Genomic DNA, 21,521 nt, shown 5'->3' with positions numbered 1-21,521 from the left:
CCTGTGCTAGCCATGACCCCAATGTGAAAACAGTCTCTGGCAACATCCCCTAGAGGGGATGCTCTGCACAGGTAAGAATCTTGGTGAATGTGGATTCCTGCTCATGTGGAGGAAGCCTATGAGCAGACACCTCCGTGCACGTATGTTCCATCGCACACTCCCATAAGATGCATGGCTGCTGCCGCTGCACCTGGTGAGCAAGCGGAGAGCAAGGGGCACTGTCCTGCTCCTCGTGCAGACATTCCCTGAAGGAATGTGTGAAGAGGGCCAACTTCTCCATCGGGGACGGCAGCTTGGAGGCCATGGGCATGCTGCGCCCTGGCAGCTCTCTTGGGGCCCGACAAAGAGCCTTTTCCCACCCACTTTCCCCCTTTGTAAGATCAGCACATTTCCTTACCACATGCTGGAATCACTTCAAAGTAAACGTGAAGGAACGCATGGTGTGTGCGCATGTGAGAGACAGCCAGGGCATTCGTGCAGAGAGAGTGATCCAGTGGAAAGAGGAAAAAAGGGTGAATCATTTGGGGGGCAGATGTGGGAGTGGGGAAGGCAGAGGTGGCATTAAGCAATGGCCCACTAGAGCTGGAGCCCCGAATCTTTCATTTGGAGCCACCAATATCTGGGAGGCCACCTGCCCCACCTCTATGATATACCTGTCCACTTGCTGAAATAATGGCTCAGAGGCCCACTAATCTCGCTTTCATCTGATCCCCCTGAATTAGCTGCTGCTTTACCTCCTGCTGCCTGAACCCAATCTTTCTGTCGGAGGGTTTTTTCCTTCCTCAATCTTGCCTGTATATCCCTTTTTATATATAGGGATATCCTTTGGATCCTTTAAACACACACACACACACACACACACACACACACACACACACACACACACAGACTTGAGGGCATGTGTAAATTAGCATATGCAAATATGCACACTTTTTGTCCTATGGTTCTGAGCCCCAGATCTTTTTGGGATCTGGCATCAGCCTTGTGGGAAGACAGCAAAAGAGTGAATAGGTTTCTGCTGTGGCTGAAAACTGTGGGTTCAAATGAACTGTTTATTGTGCTGGAATTCAGATTCCACTTCTTAGTGTGTGTAGTTTTACTGCTTGTTTGTTTACTGATACAGAAAAGGAGCGCACAGGAAGCAAACTGTCTTGAGTGGATGACAAATACTGTCTTCTTTCTACAGAAGTCTTCACCCACAAATACAGTTGACTCCAAATAGAAATGCTTGGAGCTTTACTCTGAAGCACTTGCAGATTTGCACTCGCTCTCTCTCCCCTTCTCCCCCCACCCCCAATTCTCACACGCCCTGCCAAGCTTTTTTCTTGGACTGCATCTATATAAAGTGGCTTATCCTTCAGGGGACCATCCACAGCCTTGCATTATCTCTTCCAGTCCCTTTTCAAGTTCATTTGCAATGAACAAGCCTGTCAAGCACACAACAGGATCTAAGAGAGACTTGTTTTCCAAAACAAGTCAGCTTAAAAGGTTTGTGGATTGGAGTCTGCATACCAGATGATTCCAGACCCGTCTCGCAATTCATACGCGGTGATGCCTTTCCCCATCATCTGTAATGTTACTGAAGCACTGCCTCTGATCAGAGCACTGCAGGCAGGATCCAGTCTCAACAGAATAAAGAGCAATGGTTATGCTTTTGCAAAGCTCTGCTTAATTTCAGGTGCATGCTTGCCCAAGATAGAAATTTCAAATTTGCATCCTTCTAAGTGTGTGTGTGTGTGTGTGTGTGAGGGAGAGACAGTGAGAGAAAGAGCACAGAGAAACAGCATTTAGGGGGTTTTCAGAGAGATCTAAGAATTTTTATCTGGAGTTAACTGGAATTATGGCTTTAGTCTCATGTGAGGTGAGAATAGGATTTGCCATATGCTGAAATCCATTTGCTTCCAGTGTGCTGCGCGTGTACATTTGTTGGCAGGGTCATAGTTTAGTGGTGGACCATGTGCTTTGCATGAAGAAGGTTCAATCCATGCAGTCTGCAGGTAGGGCTGGAAGATTCCGGCCTGCAACCCTGGACAGTCAGTGCTGCTGGTCAGAGTTGGAGATACTGGTCTAAATAGACCAGTGCTCTGTTCAGTACAAGGCAGCTGCTGGCTCCTAAATAAATCAGCATATTTGCCTTTATTTTGCATATATACACAAATCTTCCTTGTTTTTTTTTTTTTTTTGATGCATGTCTTCTTTCAGTGCAATGTATCTGTAGCCATACTAGCAGCAGCTTGATGGGATCTGTGGCAAACCAGTCCAGTGTCAACATCTTTGCTTTTTAAAAAATAAATGTATTTTTAATATATATGACCCTTCCCTGTGACAAAATGGCAGTCATTTCCAAGTTTAGCGCAAGGACAGCATAAGTCAACTGCATTTTATTCCTGGTGTCAACGTAACGGTGCTATGATTTCAGTGGGGCTAAAACATGGAACCGTACAGGCATTCCAGCAGGGCTGGCCAACAGTGTTTTTGATCTGTGGTGGTTTTTTGTATTGCTGGAACATATCAGGGATGCAGAAACAGTTGTAAAGCACGTAGAAGCGGAGTGGGGGTGAGGCGGAAGAAGAGAAAAATCAGTTGTCTGCTATTCAGTTGAAGTAATATACATGGTGAACTAAAAATACAAGATGATTGCACAAGTTGACATCTAAAGGGGTAAAATAATTAAATCCAGGGTCTAAAATTGCCTAGGTACCTCACTGCCCCGGCTCCCCATTACTTGGTTCTCTAAAATGAAAGGGAGCCTGTTAATACGAGGCGAATGTAGCATATTCCAGGGCAACTTTCTGGAAAGACAAGCGCTGGGTTGCCTAGGGCAGCCTTTCCTAACCTGTTGTCCTATCATTTTATTTATTTATTTTTCGATTTATATCCTGCCTTTTTCCTACAAAGGGCTCAAGGCAGCTTACATCATTCTCCTCCTCCATCTTATCCACACAACAACCCTGTGAGGTAGGTTGGGCTGAGAGTCTGTGACTGGCCCAAAGTCACCCAGTTGGCTCCATGGCCGCGCGGGGACTAGAACCCGGATCGCCTGAATCCCAGTCCCATGCTCTTAACCACTACACCACACTAGGTTCAAGGCGATATGAGCTTTGTCTCCGACAAACCTGTTGCAGAGGGTCCCCGATTGTTATTCCTAACATTTCAGATGGAGAGAAAACTGAGGCTGAGAGTGAGTGGCTTGCTTAAGGCCAGGAAATGAGTTCCTCTGCTAAGGATTATGTCTGGTGCCTCAAAAATGTGAACTGGCTCATAATTATTCTTTATTTATATGTGTGCCCATGTTTCAGAAATGCACAACTGTATACTAGGGTTGCGATGATCTTCCCTCTTTCATTTGTTTGACTTCTCTTGAACCCTAGCCCTAACCCTCACCTAGGAAGAGAGTCGCACTTAGCAGAAGTCCATCAATGCTCTTGGAAATCTGGTTGCACAACTTGCAACCTTCTTCTGCAGCAAGTGCTGCACGAACAAAGGCTGCAAGTCACGTCCTTGGAAGAGGGATGCTGTTTGCGCAGGCTCCGCGCAGGTTCACTTCCTGGTGGGGGGGGTGCCCATCCTGTCATTCCATCCCAACAACCCATGAAAAAAATCAGTCTCACGGGTTTGGATGACGTGGCAACCCATTGTGAGCAGGCACAACTCTGCAAGAAGCCATGGATTCTCAGGGTGACATTCTTGAACAATAAGCCACCCAGGGGGAAATGCTCTAGGTCTGGATGACACAACCGCCCAACATGGCTGGCCACCCACACTGGGTTCCCATGTCAGCTGAACCCACTCACAGCATATGTACATATGTATTTTTAAAGGAATAGATAATCTGATGCCAGAGAAAATTGCAGAAACAAAGTCAAGGATAAGGTGATCAAATCCCTCTTTCTACTTCATTTGGTCACTGGAGATTTCACTTCATTTCATTTAAACACACAAAACCCAGTTAGCTTTTTCCCCCTTCCCCAGATAACATTAGCCTTCAAAAAAACAAAAACAAAACAAGTGAAGGCGGCATGTCTTTGCTGAAGGCCACTGAAAACCTCTTGTGTGAACTGATCAAATTAAATAAAGCTTTTGTGCTGGCCGGGTTCAAACCCACTGATTTGCCCACATTTATTTCCACCATTCTGTCCTGAGCTTTTGAGGCAGGCAAGGCCAGCCAGGCCTCATGGATGGAGTTTCCACCCAGCTGGCTTCCTCCTGAGAAAAAGAAATGAAAGCAGCTGATGCTTCAATTCCAGCTCCCCTCCAGCCCTGTCTCCGAGCGGCTGGTAAGGCCAGACTCCACCAGATGGCATTCTTTCTCCAGTAAAACGGAACAGATATTGCCCCCACCCCCACCTTTCAATCACCTCTGGGGCTTTGGGTTTAGGTTTATTTTTCTTCTGTTTTGTTTTGGTTTTCTTGTGTTTTTAAAAAGCCACCCAGAAAAGAAGCAAAGCTTTAAGCTGTGGCGAGCCAGCCTGTGTCCTATTCAGCAGATAAAGCTGAGGTGAAAAAAATGCATGAACAGAACGGCTCTTGTCAAGTCTTGGAGAGCCGTCGCATTATACATTTAGAGAAGAAATGCAGAGAAGTTCTCCCATGTGACTGTTCCCCTGGACTGCCCCTCTCCAGACTGCAGGATGGGGAGGAATTTGCACAGACCGGGCTGGATGGAAGTGTATCTGCAAAGGCAGGACTGGAGGAACAGCAGGCATCTGGATCTCAAGTGGGCTGGATGCAGCAGTTACGGATTATAACTTGGATAGGCTGGGTGAGGGTTTTAGGCCAGTACAGGGCAGTCCACCTGTCAGACCGATGCCTGGGGAGCACAGGGCCAGTGCTGGGGCTGGCCAGATCCCTCCCTCTGCAGCCAGCTGCTCCTCCTGCTCATCACTGCTGCCCCTTGCCTGCTTGAGAAAGAGCCCCGGGGCAGCTGGCTCCCTCTTGCCGCAGCCACAGAGGCAGGAGAACAAGTAGCTTGCAGAGGTGAAGAGGAGGAGCAAGGCCAGGGGAGAGCAACTCGCTAGCAAGCCACTGCTGAGGCTGCGGTCCTCCGCAGATGCCCACCCATGCCTACGTTTGATGCGGGACTTGGCAGCATGGTGGACAGGGGCTGGGGAGCAGTGCCTCTATCGTGTGAAGTTTATTTGTATGTGTATATTTTATCTAAAATGCTGAGAAAACTTCCCATCGCTCTAATATCTATCTGTCTTAAGTACCTGGCCAACATGCACTGGGACCCACCAATCTTTACAACCATCTTTTTATTGCTCGGAGTTCTCAGCTTCACAAGGTAGTGCACCAAGCTTCTGCTGATGTCCTCCTCATTTTCTGGACTTCAAGTCCTGTCTGCCCCAGCCAGCACAGTTGATGGCATGGGATGCTGGGAGTTGTTGTCCAAAATATCTGGAGGGCATCAGGTTGGGGAAGGCTGTTCTACACCTTTGATACTCAATGGTATAGGAACCTGGTGGGGACACATCTGGTCACTGCAGCTGACAGAACAAATGAAAATTAGGTGGGGCTACCCTATGGGCATTTTCCACTTGCTCTCAGCACAGTTTCATACATTACTCAGAAGTAAGCCCCACTGAGTTCAATGGGACTTTCTTTTAGGTAAACGAGCAGAGAATTGACTCAGTAACTTTGCATGTTATCCCTCCCTCTGATGCTTGCGTCTTGTATGTTGAGTAAACTGGAACACTATTTTCTTAATATGATTCTGAATAATATTCCCAACTTCATTTTTCTGCTTTATAGCAATGACCACAGCCTGGGCTTAGGATGCTAATGAAGATGAGAAAGTTACTAAGTAGGGATGGAGAATCCCTTTCAGTTCACATTTTTATGTGAAGCACCCAAATTTTGTACTTCTGAAGGAATGTGCAAACTGAAATTCAGTTATCCCTCAAAATTCACTTCTCTGAATTTTGGAGTGAGGTTCTCAAAAATAAAAAATAAAGAGGACAGAAATGCATTTGCAAGTGAATGCAACATTTAAGATGCAGTATAATAGAAAGAATGGTTGCAAAATGTATACTAGGGAGAAGTGCAGATAAGAAGTACATACATTAAGAAAAATGAGAAGAAAAATGCAAAGAAGTTTTCCTATGAAGTTAAAAATTCCTCAGAGCTCAGAATGAAATGAACTTGTGATCAAGGCTATTAAAAAAGGGAAAATGAGAAACAGAAAGAAACCAAAATGGACAAATTCATCCATTCTGTTAACTATGAGCTTTTATTGAGACTTGTGTGCTCACCATTTCTCACCCATGGTTACTTATGAATGCTTTGGATGACACTATGGCCCTTCTGGTTGGTTTTCATGTAAAGGGCAATTTTAAAGGGGGTTTGGAGTGAGGAAAATCTGTTTTGGCATTAGGAAACGAAGCCTAAGTATCATCTGCACAGTTGCCCTATTACTCTATGCTGCACCAGCACCTCGAAGTTATGTTGCAGAAGCAATGGAAATGCTAGAAAAGAAATAAAGTAACTTAAAGGAGAATTCCAACCTTAATTCTGCAATGAAACTGGAAGTAAAAACAGAAGATCAAACTGTTTTCTCGTTTCATCTAGAGAAGCTCTGTACCCCTAGAATGCATGGGATATTGCACAACATTGCAATCACAAATTGCTAAGCTGCTCCTTCCAAAAGTGCAGAAAGTCCCTTTGTCTTCCTCCCTAAATTGCTGAGAAAGACACCCATGGGATTTTGGTGCCCCGACCAGTTTTCTGTTTGTTTCCATGGCTTCTGAAGCCTCAGAGTTTGGATGGGAAGGGGTAGTATCTGATGGTGCAATTTCACAAACCCAAGTAGCACTAGCAAAGCTCTGCTAGTGCTTTCCTTGCACAAGCAGTTGCATGAGTGTGATACACAATCGCTTCTGCAAACATAACCTTAGTTGGTTTCTTCTCGTGTGTATAGTTTGGAACCTAGTTTTTCCTCAGAATAATACGATTTGCACAAGTGGAATGAAACGGTTGGGTACTGCCCTATCTGCAGCAACATGGCGGCCCATGGACATCTGTCTTCTCAGTGTCTAAAAGGCTAGTTCAGGAGACATGACTGGTAGTGTTCCACTGCCCAAATTCATTGTCCATGCCCTACTTGTGGGTTTCTCACAGGTAGAGCTTGTTGGCCACTAGATAATCGAACAAGAGGGACCTTCATCTTTTTATGGTCTTTTGCCTTTACCCAAGTTCAGTTTCTTTGGAAGATTCAGGTTAACATTGCAAATTTTATAGCCCTCTTCACTAGCAAGGAGTGTTTTTCCAGTTACCATCTGGTTTATAATGAAGTGGAAAGGACATGCAGAAGGGAACAGAATCTACCTCATCCAATAGTAAACAAAACCCCTTTCATCTGAGGTTACACTAGGGAAAAAAAGACAGTCATGTCACAAAGACTTAGAAAACAGGAAGATGACTAGGAAGTGAAAAGCTGCAGTTTAGCTCATGAGAAAACACTGTTCATAAGAACTGCGGCTGCACATTGAACACGCGTTTAAAGTTGCTAATCAGTTCTGTATTCAAGTTTGCAGAAGAGGGGGTTCTATTTATCCCAGTGGGCTACTATCAAGGCACAGATTTCAGAGTTAATAAAAATAGCATTCCAATAATGATTAGCAAACTGAAAGATTCTCCCCCTAGGGACACAATTGTTCTATGGAGACTTCTGAATAATATTCTTCTTATGTCTATGACACTAAATTCACACAAAAAAGAGAACAAAAGAAGACACAAGTCTGCATACCTTTACATGTGTCAATCTGGATGTGCAGATGCTAAATTAGAAACAAAATCACTATTATTTAACTGCAAATACCATCCATCTCACCATCAGGGGGAAGACGGAAACCAGGTAAAATGTATGTGTGTTTGATCAGTCTGTTGTCCAGGGTCTAACTGCTGACACCAACTTCAGGGTCTCTTCTTGTTCTCCCTTATTGTGGTTAAAGAACTCGACATGAACCAGCATCTTATTTAGGATTGCACAATGAACCACGAACTAAAAAGTCCTAGTTTAAATGTCACCTCTGTCTTGAAGGTATTAGGTGGCTTTAGACAAATCACTCTTAATCAACCTTAGCTCCATCCTCCACTTTTGCAATATCAGGAAAACAATACTGATCTGCCTTACAGGACTGTTTTAAGTAGGTATGTATAGGAATTTCATTTTTGCCCATAGAATGTCTGAGTATTTCCTGTTTGAAGTCCTGAATGCAATGTGGGCACCTGTCCACTGAAAATGTTTGCAAATTGTTGAATATATATTTGCAGTGGTCTTGTTTCTGGTCTCCAGTTCAATTTGCATCATTTCCCTAATTTGCAGAAATTCCTGCAGTGGAGTGAATCAGCTCCACTTTAGTCTATGGAAGGCATTTACACAGATGAGGAAAGGCGCGCAAATTCTGGGAGATTTACACAAATCTTCCATTGGATTACCACTTGATTTCTGGAAATCGCCCCTTTGTACAATGTGAGCAATGATCACAAATGAGAATGTTAATCAGGCACGAGATGAGTGGTGAGATGAGCCCAGATAAACTTAGTGACCTCAAAGAGTAAGTAACAATTACGGAGATACTAACCTGTCAGACAAGTGGGATGGGATGTACCCTCCAGATGTTGGATTGCAACTCCCAACATCATTGGCTATACTAGTGAGGGGTTATGGGTCCTGCAGTCCAACAACCACTGGCCAGCAACTAGTTGTCCTCCCTTGCTCTAAAGGCTGCATTAGCGCTAAGAAATATACTTTTTCTAGCTTTTTGATATTAATTTCTGTTATTATGAAATCATGGATGAGAACATAATGGAAACAAGCATTAAAAAAACTCCTGACAATACTTTTAAGGGTGCAGTCCTGGCAGCAGGTGCACAAAAGCCTCCAAAGAGACCATGGCATGAGGCTTGGTGGCAATGATTTCATGCCATGAAATTTATTCAGACTGGTTTTTGACCATCTAGACAGAAAGCCACCGAAAGGGAGGGAAGGAAGCTGGATGCCAGTAGGAATGGGTGCAAGCTCTCAGCCCCAGCCGCCTCCTTTCTCTGCCCCCTGGCATGCTGCTGTTTGCCCTCCTCACAGTCTATGTGAGACCCTGGGCAGGGGAGCAGCTGGTGTGCTACTTTCTGTACCAGCTGTAAGGCTGGGTGGGCAGGATGACAGCTCGGCTTGTGGAGTCCCAGTTCTGAGATTGCAGGATCTTGGAATGGGACTCAGAAGAGTCCTATACACTCCCAGCCAGTGCTGGGAGGTTGTAGGATGGCACACCAAATGAACCCTCCATGCACTCAGCCGTAATTCTTCTAGTAGCATTGCCAAATCCAACTAACATTCAGGGTGTTCTGAGGTGAATGAGTCTTTACTGTAAACCAGAAACAAGGGCTCAGTAAGTAAACAGAGTTGAAATGTTTTTTTAGCTTTTGTATTAATTAGAGACATCACCCCTGTTAGAAGAAAGTCTTCAGGATTAACATGGGATTATTCGGAAGTGGCCTTTTGTATTTGACTTTGAATACCTGAGCACAAAATGCAGGTGCCTCTTATTACTAAAGGGGACACATTAAACTGTGTATTTTCCTTCTCGGGTATCCATGTAAGCAGGGATGAAATCCTTTCCAGACTGATGCTGAGTGGGGAGAATCAGTTTCAGTCGCACACAAATGCTCCGGTCACAACTGATGTGAGTTGTCTTGTATCCCACTTCTTCCAGTTGCTCAAAGCAGCTTACGAGCCAATTGTAGAAAATATTGCTACAAACAGAAACAGCCTCAACAAAACTCCTGTACTCAGATTGAACAGCTGGAGCAAGCCTCAGCCAAAATGGTTCTGCAGCTCTGACAAAAGGAATAGGAATAGCTTTGGCATGTCCCAAGAGGCTACCTTACTTAGCAGGATGACAAGCACAGGCAAAGTTCTTGACTCATTTAGGGAAGAGGCAATTTTGTGGTGCGAGGGTCCCTCCCAGTCTATGCAAGGCTTTCATTGATAGCATTATATTATTCTTATTCTTTTCATTTCTATACTGCCCCAAAGCTGAAGCTCTCTGGGTGGTTTACAACAATCCAGCCCAGTCCAAAACAGTTCAGGCCAGTCTGCTAAATTGACCCTGGTGGTACAACTGGGTAATTTGAGACCCTGGATTTAATCAAATTGTTAGGGGCCCTTGAGATGGTCAATTGTGAAACAAAATAGGTAACGATGTTCCCCCCAGAAAAGCACAATTCCATGCTTTGCAGCTAACATTCTTGTTATGCTAGAACAGGGATGGACAACTTGCAGCCCACGAGAGGTTGTTGGAGTGCAACTTCCATCATGCCTTTGCAGGGCTGATGGGACTTCCAGTCCAAAAGCATGACACCTATGTTAGAACAACACAGTTCACCAACCCTGATTTTCAAAAATTGTCCTCTGAGTATGTGCAGTTTTGCATTTTAAACTAAGAATGCAATCCTTAAACAGAAACAGGCCCTATAATTCCCCATTCTCTCCGACCGGCCTAGATGAGGACTGCTAGGAACTGTAGGACTTTTTCTGTCTAAATTAATCATCACTACAGGAATAGCACAGAGTTTGTTTCTGCTGCCTTCATCAGCTCTGAGCGGTTATTTGGGGGTCCCCAGGAGCGAAGGGCCCTAAACTTTGTCCCTAAGTTCCAGCCCTAGCTACAGCCCTGCTTGGGACCAGGACCAAACTGATAGCCAGTGCAAACTGACACAGAGCATGATTGTGCATGGACCTGCTGTAACAATCAGCATCCACTGAAGCTCCTGCACCATCTTCAAGGACAGCCCCACATGAAACTCATTGCAGTAATCAAACCATGTGGATTAGCACAGCAAAATCAGGTCTGATTAGAAAAGGCAGAAGGTCAAATATGCAAAAACGCTGCTTCTGCTTGTGTCATGCTTGTCAAGAAACAGCACAGGGTCCAGGGGCATCCCTAGGTTTTTAGCCTGATCCGAAAGGGGTACATGAACTCCAGGCAAGCAAATCACCTTCAAACTTCTGCCATTGCTAATTCCATCTCTAGACTGCCTGGATTTTATTTATCTCATGCTCTCTCATCCACCTGACAACAGTATCCAGACACGCACATTTTGTTTCAGAAGCCAAGTGTAAAACCACACAATACACAGCAGTAAAGCTACTGCAATGGCCACGGAACCCACTGTACGGAGAGCGACAACCAACACAACCAGTACTTTGTGCTTGATTGTGTCATACTCAGTGTGACTCTGTGTGTGCCCTCTGAATACACACCTCACTTTCCCCCTCATTCAATCTGTGTGCATACTTTTGATGGACAGACTCTCCCTGGGGTGAATTAATGCTTCTGTGAGAGATCATTCCCATCTTCCTGCCAAGAACAACATTCACAACAGCTGCCAGGTCTACTGGCACAGAAGAAAGGGCATCAGCCAAGTTTATTTTTGATGCAGATTCTCCCCCCCCCCCACTTCTGAAAATCAGGTCATGTGAATTACTAAGTGTTCCTGCATCCCAGTGACTTTATGATCTTTTTTTCTGAAGGAACATCACATCCTTTCTGAAGGCTGTTTCCAAGGTGAGAAGCCATGCTTTGGGTGCACCAGTGCAAAGAAAGACCACCCATGATTAAGAACAACACGACAGATAATGGGGTTTCTTAACCCTACTGCACACCCCCCTTTCAAAGGTAATGGATTTGTACCCCAATTCCTCTAGACTATGGCAGCTTATAATGAAAATGGTAATAGGGTTGGGGTTAGGGTTCAAACCAAACATATCACTCAAACCAAACAATCACTTTAAATAAAGCAAGTAGGTGCATGTTTCCCTGGTATATAATTTCACAGACTTCAGTGGGGCTGACTCCCAGAGAAATATGTGTAGGGTTTTGAATAGAATCTGCTAGGCTTCTGTTGTCAGTCAGCTAAAATGGCACCATAGCACAGAAGGTTATGAATAATAACAATAAAAAATCCAGTTACAAGGACAGCCTAAAACAGATGTCAAAACCAGAAGCAATAAAACCCATGCAGACTGGATTAAATGCCTGGGTAAATAATAATGCTTGATCTCGGTAGCCCAAAGTCACCTGTGTCGGCAGCAAGCATCCTGAAAGAGGGAGAACAAAACCTTTAGCCAGGTTTCCCCACAAATACCCAGGACTGTTCTTTTTTCACTGTTGGCTTCATTTAGGGAGCACCCTATGTGAGCCACCCAGAGAGCCTTTGGCTATGGGGCAGCATACAAGTGCGATAGACAGAATAATAAAGAAATAATCAATGCTCTGTACTTGGAGAATTATGAGATTGCTATGCAGGGCAGAAGAGCCATGAAAGTGAAGTTTGCATGCTCTTCTCACTCTGCAAATCATGTGGGCGAGCAGTTTGGGCCATTTAAGTCCAGTGCTTTGGAGCCAGGGCCAAAGAAGCGGAGGGAGCGGTTTCTCCTCTCCCTGGCTCCTGGAACACCCCTAAAAGCCCTTCTCCGGACCCTTTTGGAGATGCAGTTTGCATGGTTCTTTTCACGTTGGCTGGGGGAGGTGGGAGATGGGAAAAGGGAATCCAAGAGTAGATCAGAACCATGAGATCAGAGCAATTTTCTGATGTGGGAATCTGAAAAAAAAAGTCCTATTACCATCTTTCTTGATGACCACAGGATTGCTCTGTTAGGGATGTACAAGAATTCTGTATATGTTTTTGAATCATCAAAACAGGTTTCCCTGGCAATCTGAAAAAGGAATGCCTGCTCTTCAAAAATGTTTGCATATTCCAAAACCTGCCTCTGGGTTCGAAAAATGCAGTTTAAAAATGTACATATGAGCATCTGGCAGGACTCTTTTTAAAGTATTTCCTCCATTCAAATTATGTACTTCTCTCATTCAAACAATATGAAAACAGCATCAAACACAGGAAACAAGGCAAGCCAGGCTTTAGAGAACCTCTGGGACCAGAAGATGCTTTTTTGCCCATGCATAGGCAAGAGGATGCAAATATCACTTCACCGGGATTGGTATCCTAAGCCCATCTCTTTCAGGTGTAGTATGCAAAGGTTACAATATGATTAGATGACAGGAAAGGGCAAGGTACCTTGATGATGGAGCAGTAGAATCTTTCATGACCCAGACCCAAAGCATCTTGGAATGCAATGAATCAGAAAGGGAAATATCATAAGAAAAGTAAAACAGAGATGTAAAGCAATAAGAAAGGCACAGAGATGATTGACACCTGCATACTTGATTTCTTTCATTTGATGTTGTATCATTTGCTGACCTGTCAATGAAGATGTGACTGGTGACCCTATTAAGGACTAATTCACATCTGCCTACAATGGTGTGAAAGCTACTTGTCCCTGTTGTGATGTTGCCAGAGTGCGTAGGATTAACTGATTAATAGGAAGATTTATATCCTGCTCCACTAGTACATGTGCATCACTCAGAATGCCTAATAACAGTTAAAAGCAGCTGTATGTATTGTCTTTCAGTTATTGAAGATTTAGCTGAAGTTCAAACGAACAGCAGATAAGATGCACATACTCAAACAGTTCTCCTTGGAGACTCCCCAGCCAGCACATTAGCATATCCGTTAGATGCAGAATCTGGGCCTCTTTTCTATGGTATCTACATTAAATGTTTGTGTGTGGGGAATGCTGTCTGTGAAAGAGCTTGCTTGGATATGATCTCCCACCTGCAGACTGGCATGTTATACTCTAGGAACAGTTGTACCTGCCCTGGTATTTGTCTGATCTAGCACTAAAGCTGCAATACTAAAGCAGCCTTTCATGAGAGTAAGATCCATCGACTATGGTCAAACTTGACTTCAGAGTAAACGTGCATCTGTTGATGCTGTAAATGTTTCACGCATCTCCCTTTTTCTTCAGGCACTGGCATCTGTGCCAAGAAAGACCCAAGATTTGTGGTGACAGTATTTTTTTTAACTCCCTTTTTTAATTGTTAGTTTCTCATGAACAGCACCTCCAAATAAATGTTTTATTATTGTCACTGCTACTGTTCTCAGCCCTGGCTGAAATAAATCAGAGACTCCAACTCACGCCTGAAGAGATAGGAACATTTAATTTAGCGCAATTTCCCTTTCATTCATTTCCATGATGCTGCTAAAATAAAACATGATGGGTTTCAGCCTGCATTTACATTTATGCTAAAGTGTGAGCTGAGCAATCCATGGCAGACACAGCAAAATACAACTGGAGTTTTGAAGGAAGAAACCAAAACTGGTTTTGCAGCCTGAACAAATGAAGCCACTCAGAACACTGTCTGTCTGTCGGTCTATCTAGCTGTGTGATATCTCAAATTTCACCTGTGTCCTGTATCAGTGCAATGAGCATTCCACCAGCCTGCATAATGCACGTGTGTGTACACACACACACACACACACACACACAGTTGTTAAAATGTCCTATTCCCGGCTTTCATTCCAGCAGAGGACACATTCCTAGGGGGAAACCTTAGACAGTGATCAATAAACTGCCGAGCATATCTGTAAGCTTGCAGAGTCATGAGAAAACCCAAAGCAATAATACTGACTTCAAGTATGAATGAACGATGCTGCGGTTTTTCTAATGATTCAACACAACTGTCTGTATGTTTTCAGGCCACCTTACCCACATCATACTTCGACTATGTTGTCTGCAAGGATGCATGCTGCATTTCTGCAGGTACACCACAGGTACCTATGAGTGTTGGTGGGTGAACTCTGCTCTGCTCTGCTCCACTCTGAGGTAGCTTAGCATTATGAGCTTCCTTGTCTATCATTCAGTCCCCTTCCCACTAATTTCCAAAAGTTTCCCGCAGCTCCTAGTGCTGGAACATGCATGCTGCTGGCGCCACTTGTGTGTGCCCCAACTTCAATGCGGGGCGCGCAGACACTCATCCTGACCAACCCTACAGTTAGGCCCACAAGCAGAGTGTGAACCTGCAGGCAGTCCATTGAACCACACTGACAAACCCATGCTAACAATGCTCCGCTCCACCAGGAGCTCATCCTTTTATCTTAATTGCCCTTTCCAGATCAAGCCTTCCCAAATCACTTTGCACTACAATGGGGACAAAATACTGTTGCTGGGAAAATCCATTTCTTGCAGTGAGGGTGAGGACTGCAGCTGAGCTCAGAAGAACAGGCAAGCAGGGTGGAGATGACATCTGTGTCTCTTCTAATCCAAAAGGGCTGGTGCTGTGACTCTGTGAACTTTAGCTCCACTACCCCACTGCTTGGAAATTTTAAGGAATGAACCTCAATTATAAACCAGCCTGTAGGACCTTATGCAAATTCTTCATTTCTACTACTCAGGCATATGAATAAAAACTGTGGAAGGTTTTTTAAAAGCTGACTTGTCGGGCACAGGGAAATGACTTTTGGGGTTTTATTTATTTATTTAAACATTTCTATGCCGCCCCATTCGCCGAAGCCTCAGGGCGGCTCACAATAATAAATAAGAACAGTATAAAACAATATAATATGAGTCAACCTGGCCCGAAAAATAAAATAAATAAATAATATTAACAATTAAAATAGCGTTTGAATAAACAGGTCTTCGCCTGGTGCTGAAAAGCAAATAATGATGGCGCCAGGCAGACCTCTCTGGGGAGCGCATTCCATAGATTGGGTGCCACCGCAGAGAAAGCCCTCCTCCGAGTACTCACCCTCCTAATTTCCTTCACGGAGGGTTCCCGGAGAAGGGCCTCTCCCGCAGATCTCAAGGGGCGGGCGGGCATATATGGACATAAGCGCTCCTTCCTTTGTGGTGTGGCAAGGAGGGGTTACTCTCCTACACACCAGAACCACACTCCATGTGGTAGGTGGCGTTGAAGTAAACCTTGCATGGGAATCTGAGAATGACCCCACGTGGATTTAGGGAGATTGCCGAGGGAAGGCTAGGCCACCCAGTGTGCTGCAACACCCTTCCCCATGAAATTCTCCTTACACATGATTTTCCTAGTTGAGGGTGTACCATTTGCATTGCCTCATTCATGGAATTTTCTGGGGCTCCCAGACTATGTCATCTTAGTTTGTAACCTGTCTGTATTTTCTATTACTTCTGCCTAGTTGCTTACCACAACACACACACACACCCACACACACACACATGGTTGCATTGTGCCTTTTGTTGTTAGTGATCAGTGCCCTTCACCTGGAAATACGCACACTTTAATTTTTGTCCAACTCTACCTGTTGTGCAAGTGTATGTGCGTGTGCCTGAGAGAGAGAGAGAGAGAGAGAGAGAGAGAGAGAGAGAGAGAATGCATAGTGGAAGAGTTTGGAGTGGGCCTACCTATGTTTGTTTTGGTTTTTCCCCATGTTGATATGCATCCTCTGAAAGTCTGGGCTTGAAGGAATGATCCAAACATGTACATTATTTCTTAGCAGGAAAAGGAAAAGGCGGAGCTGAACTCCCTCATTACTGTCAAAGGAAATGAGCCAGGGAATAGGGACATTTTTTATCCCCAGTTCCTTTGTGATTCACAGTGCTCTTCATAGTTAGGACAAAAATAACTTGAGATTAAAAAAAAAAAAAAAAGAATGTAGAGGAAATCCAGTCTGACAGATATGTCCATCTAGGCCTTGAACTTCGAGTGTTTTGTTCTTAAAAGTCTAGATTTGAATTGCTGTGAAGGAGAAACAACTTGAGTATTGTTAAAAGAAAAAGAAAAAAGCTGTATATAGGAGAAAGTGAACCAGAAAAGGTCCTTCGTTTCTGAGAGTCAGAACAAAGAAACACAGTGAAGATTAGAAAAGCCATGCATCCTTTTACAGAAGACAGGCCTCTGAAGGGCTGTTCTGCCTATTTCCAGTCTGAAGAGAACATATTTTGACCATCAGCATTTAACACCCAAACAGGGACTGGACAGGTAGGGCAGGCACTCCAGTCATGCTTCCTTGCTATGAAGGTGCTTCTTTGCAAATGATAATTATTTCTAAATCTGCACCCATGCCTCTGAATAATCCTATGCAGATTTTATGCAAATTGCCTGCTTTTTGGAGGGATTTAAAAGTCTACACTCGAGTTGTCACTGCAGTCTAGCCCTGGTCAAGACAGGAAGGCTTCTAATGCTCTTCCGGTCCAGGAGGGCCCGAAAGTTCCAGGTCCATTCCAGACGTAGTTCACTGAGTGGAAGATTTTCCATGCTGCAATTGCAGTCTGCATGGGGCCAGCACCACAGAAGGGAAGGTTCCTGGTTGTAATCCTGGCGGTGGCTGAGTGGCACTTTGCCCAATGGCCTGGGAACTGCAGTCAAGAACACTTGCTTTGAGAGTAAGCCATACAGTAGAGCAATCATTGAGAGATGCATCGAGAGTGTAGGGGGTTGAATTGTTGAAACCGTTTGCATAGGCGCCTACACACAGCAGCTGCCTTGATGGACCTTTCTGCTGGATGCTGACCATGCCGTCACAGAAGTGTGTTTATATTCTGAGCTGGAGAAGGTCTTTGGAGATAAATGGCGCTTGATTCCTAATAGCACTGAGAATTATGCACAGGGGAAATTCATCTTCCAAATGAGAGCTCAGCTAAAGTATTTGGCTCTGCTGTTTTGCTCTGCAAAGAATGGGGAGAGTGGTAGAAAGCAAGGGGGCAGGAAGAATATGGGCAAAACTTTCCCGGGGACAGGAGGCTCACCTGGATTAGTTGCTTCCACAGCAGTTCTTTGGGGACAGTATTATATTCTGATGAAGCATTGAGTGGGGGTCAATAGCTGGTGGAAGTCTGGATGCAGTTTCTAAGCTGAGTTTAAAAACAGTGCAACAAAAGCCATTTTTTCAGGAGCCACTAAGCCAGTGCTGAAAGGGTTGCCAATTTGGTCCTACCTCATTGAGAAATTGCCCAGTGTCCCTGTTTCCAACACTGCACACAGGCCTGTGAAAGTGCAGAGGGATTTTCACCGGGAATAATGAATCAAGTACTTACAAACTTGACTGTGGTGACTATGTAGCTCTCATGCTGTGGTCGGTGGTATTATTATTATTACTATTACTATTATTATTACATCACTATATTTATACCCTCCCTCTTGCAAAGCTCCCCAGGCAGTTTGCAAGGTTGTATTCCTCTCCATTTTATCCTCGGAACAACAGTCCTGTGAGGTAGGTTAGTCTGAGGGTCTGTGACTGCCCAGAGTCACCAAGTGAGCTTCATGGCTGAGTGGGGACTAGAACTCAGATCTCCTGAACTCAAATCTCCACTCCAGTTATGGAAAAAGTGAGAGCAGCAGACCAAGGCAGTGGGACTTTGTCACATGAACATTTGACAGAGAGTTGGGTCAGCACTGGCTTAGTTCTTTATGCAAGTTCATTCTAGACCCTGTGCTCTAGCCAGGCCTGTGATTCCTCCCTTCCTCACTGTCATAAATTAAGAATGGGTGAGGATTTTTTTTTCAATTTATATATTTGATAGGAACTTGCCAAATCTGCACAGTTCTTTATAAGCAGAGAGGAAGGAATGTGAGATGTGACTGACAGCTTCATCCATCCAGGCCCAGAACTTCGACTGTTTAGCATTTAAAACTCTGGGTCTGAACCATTCTACAATCAACCACATTCATATACTGAGCTATGGGTGCCCCCCTCTTTTTTTCTGAGAAGTTCTTGATCCTGAATAGATGCATGGCAGCAGTAACACTGTGGCCCACTGCATGCTGGAAGCAGTTGTACCTCTTGAATTTTGTTGGTGCAGATGGGTAATAATTTTTTTTGGGTCATTTTCAATGAGAGTCTCCCAGAATGTGCCATTTTTTCATAGGCAGGAGATCATGGCTATGCTTTGCTTAAAGGCTAAACTAGTTATGGTGAATGCTATGTTAGAAACAGGCCAGCCATTCTGTAATGATGTTTGCTTGCTGTTACTTGCAAGAAGACCATACAGAAACCATTTCTGTGACCCAGCAAACATGGCTTCAGACAGGCCAAGGGCCAAAGGCCTCTGGGTAGCCTTAGCAATAGCTTTGGGGCTGCTGACAGCAGCTCCTGATTTGGGCTCTCTGTGTTTAAACCTCTAGATCAATTATACAGTGAAAGATTTACATGCCAAAGGCTGCAGATCAGTTAGTCAGTCAGAAACTAAATCAAGACACCTAGACGCTTGGAAAGTAACACCTGGTATGACCACAAGTGTTAAGGGGAAGCAGTTACCAGAAAACCTTCACTAACTCTAACCACAAACTAGGTCTGGGAGACATCTAGCAAGACCCCAAATGTCACAAGAAACAATTTCATAGAAAATACCAGCAAAACACCTAGCTACAAGATCCCACTAATGACGTTCTAAAGGTGCCACGTTGTAGGATGCCAGGATTGGCCGATCTGGAACTGGAGAGCACCTGGACATGTGCAGTCCAAACTGCTTGCCAATCTGTGACCTATAAAGACCATGCCCAAACCTTTGCTTTTTGTCAGCACCCCTTTTGGGTATGAACCACACTGCTGACCTCTTTTGCATGCAAAAGAAATGGTTTAAGTCTCTACTAGGTGTTGCTTCCCTTTTTCCTGATAATTGAGACCTTCTGGGAAAAAGACCAAGGGCATTTTTGCAAGATACGGGTTTGACTTTGCAGGCATTCTTAAATGCACACCAGGAATGTGCATCAGGGAGCGTTTTGTGTGTGTGTGTAACTAGATTGGACCTCCAAGGTGAATGGAAGGTAGTCTGATAGCCACTTGAAATTCTGTACCCTATTTATGGGCAGAGAAACTGTGGGGGACAATCACCAAATGTCTCCAGTGGCAGAAGGAATTCTCAACAGTTTCTCACAGGTAGGACTCAGTATGAACAGGGGTGGTAGTACAACTTTTTGGGCCTCTTTTTTTTTTTTTTTTTTTTTTGGGTGAGAGTGTTGCCTCCACAATGGCAACAGCATCCAGTGTGTGCGCAGTTTGGCCCTGATTTTGAATCTACCACAATGCAGGTGTGGAGGGGCACTGATGGGCCTAAGCAACAGGGAACCAGCAGAGCTAAATCCATCTTCCGGTTTCCAGGAAATTTTCTCCTTCCTTGAGGTTTCCATTGTTCCAGCGTATTCTCAGGCTGCTTTATAATTCCCCTTTTGCTACTTTTGAGCTTATTCAATCCCTGCAAGGGAGGCAGGGTGCTGCGTGTGTGTATTTTTCCGTTCTGTTATCCGTCACTCAATTGCCCTGCAGCTTCCACGCTGCCTGCACTTCCTGATCTGAAAAAAGACCTATGGGAGGAATTACCTGACATCTTGAAGTGTGGGAAGCTGAGGAGGCTTCAGCTTGCCTTAAAGATGATAGAATAATGAAATACAGGACATTCACACACTCTTAGCTGGCTCTTAAGTAGGGTAAGCACAAAAAAACAAAACAAACCCAGCCTCTGAGAATTGCTCCAAAATTTTCTTCACCATTGAATGGCTTTTCAAAGGCATTTTCTCCCAAAGGAATGGAATAAGCGCGGTTTAAAATGTGTGTGTGTGTGTGGGGGGGGGTGGATTTGGCACAGCACCACTTTGAACTCTGCCTTCCTATTCGGTCCAAAATTGGACCAAGCCACCCACCCCTACCAAGGTTGCTATTTAGTAAAGAAAGAATGAATATACAAGAACAAGTCATGGGGTTAACATTACAACTACTTTGGCCCTCCATGATAAAGAGAAATGCTCAGTGGGACTCTTTCAACAATTTTTATATTTTAGGAAATGGACTGTCACTAAATGCTGAGGGAAAACATGATTATTTCTTATATTTGGATCACACTGCCGTATATTTTGCAAGAAAATATGGATCTCCTATATGGCAATGCTCAAGGAAGGGAGCAACATTATCCACCCATTATTTTTATGGGCACATTCAGATAAAGCAGCGTGTTCCCTATTAGAATGAATTTGCTTTTGGCTTGCCACGGCTAAAACCACTTATTTAGTCAAATGCTAATGCTAAGAAACATTTTCCAAAGAGCACAGATTTCTCAGACATGATAGGAATAAAACGCTGCTGAATTGAGGGTGACAACAATGGGTTTACTTTCTGTGGTGTCTAATTGGCATGTTGCTCAACAGTGCAACGCAACACAATGCAATGTACGGAGTACTTCCCTCCTCATCATGTATCTTGTTGGTGCTTTAAGCTTCAACCGAACTGAAATTTCAAGCAGGAGAATTCTAGTAATGCTGCACAACAGTTCTGCAGATTAACGGGTATGCAAACATGCAAACAGTACTCCAGTTATAGAACGTATAGCAGGGGTCTCAAACTCACGGCCCGCGGGCCACTTGCCGGGAGGGGCGGGGCACGGGGCAGGGGCCCTGTGGCCTTCAAAGCGCCTCCGGGAGCCACGCGGGATGAGCGGCCCACCACCACCGTGGTGGTGGAATACTTGATGCGGCCCAGCCTCACCCAGACTCTACTTCCAGCGGCCCCCACGTAAGTTGAGTCTGAGACCCCTGATGTATAGGAATAGAGAAGCTGCTGTATAGTGACTTAGACAATTCATCTCTCTTGCTGGGAGTTCTGTGTTTGACCAGCATAGGCTTTCCAGTGTTCCAGGCAGGTGTTTTTGCAACCCTCACTAG

Source organism: Varanus komodoensis, unplaced genomic scaffold (genome assembly GCF_004798865.1).
Source record: "Varanus komodoensis strain SLA01 unplaced genomic scaffold, ASM479886v1 scaffold19, whole genome shotgun sequence".
In the NCBI taxonomy this organism is placed as follows: domain Eukaryota; kingdom Metazoa; phylum Chordata; class Lepidosauria; order Squamata; family Varanidae; genus Varanus; species Varanus komodoensis.
The sequence above is the reverse complement of the archived record's forward strand: the minus strand, read 5'-3'. Positions refer to the sequence as shown.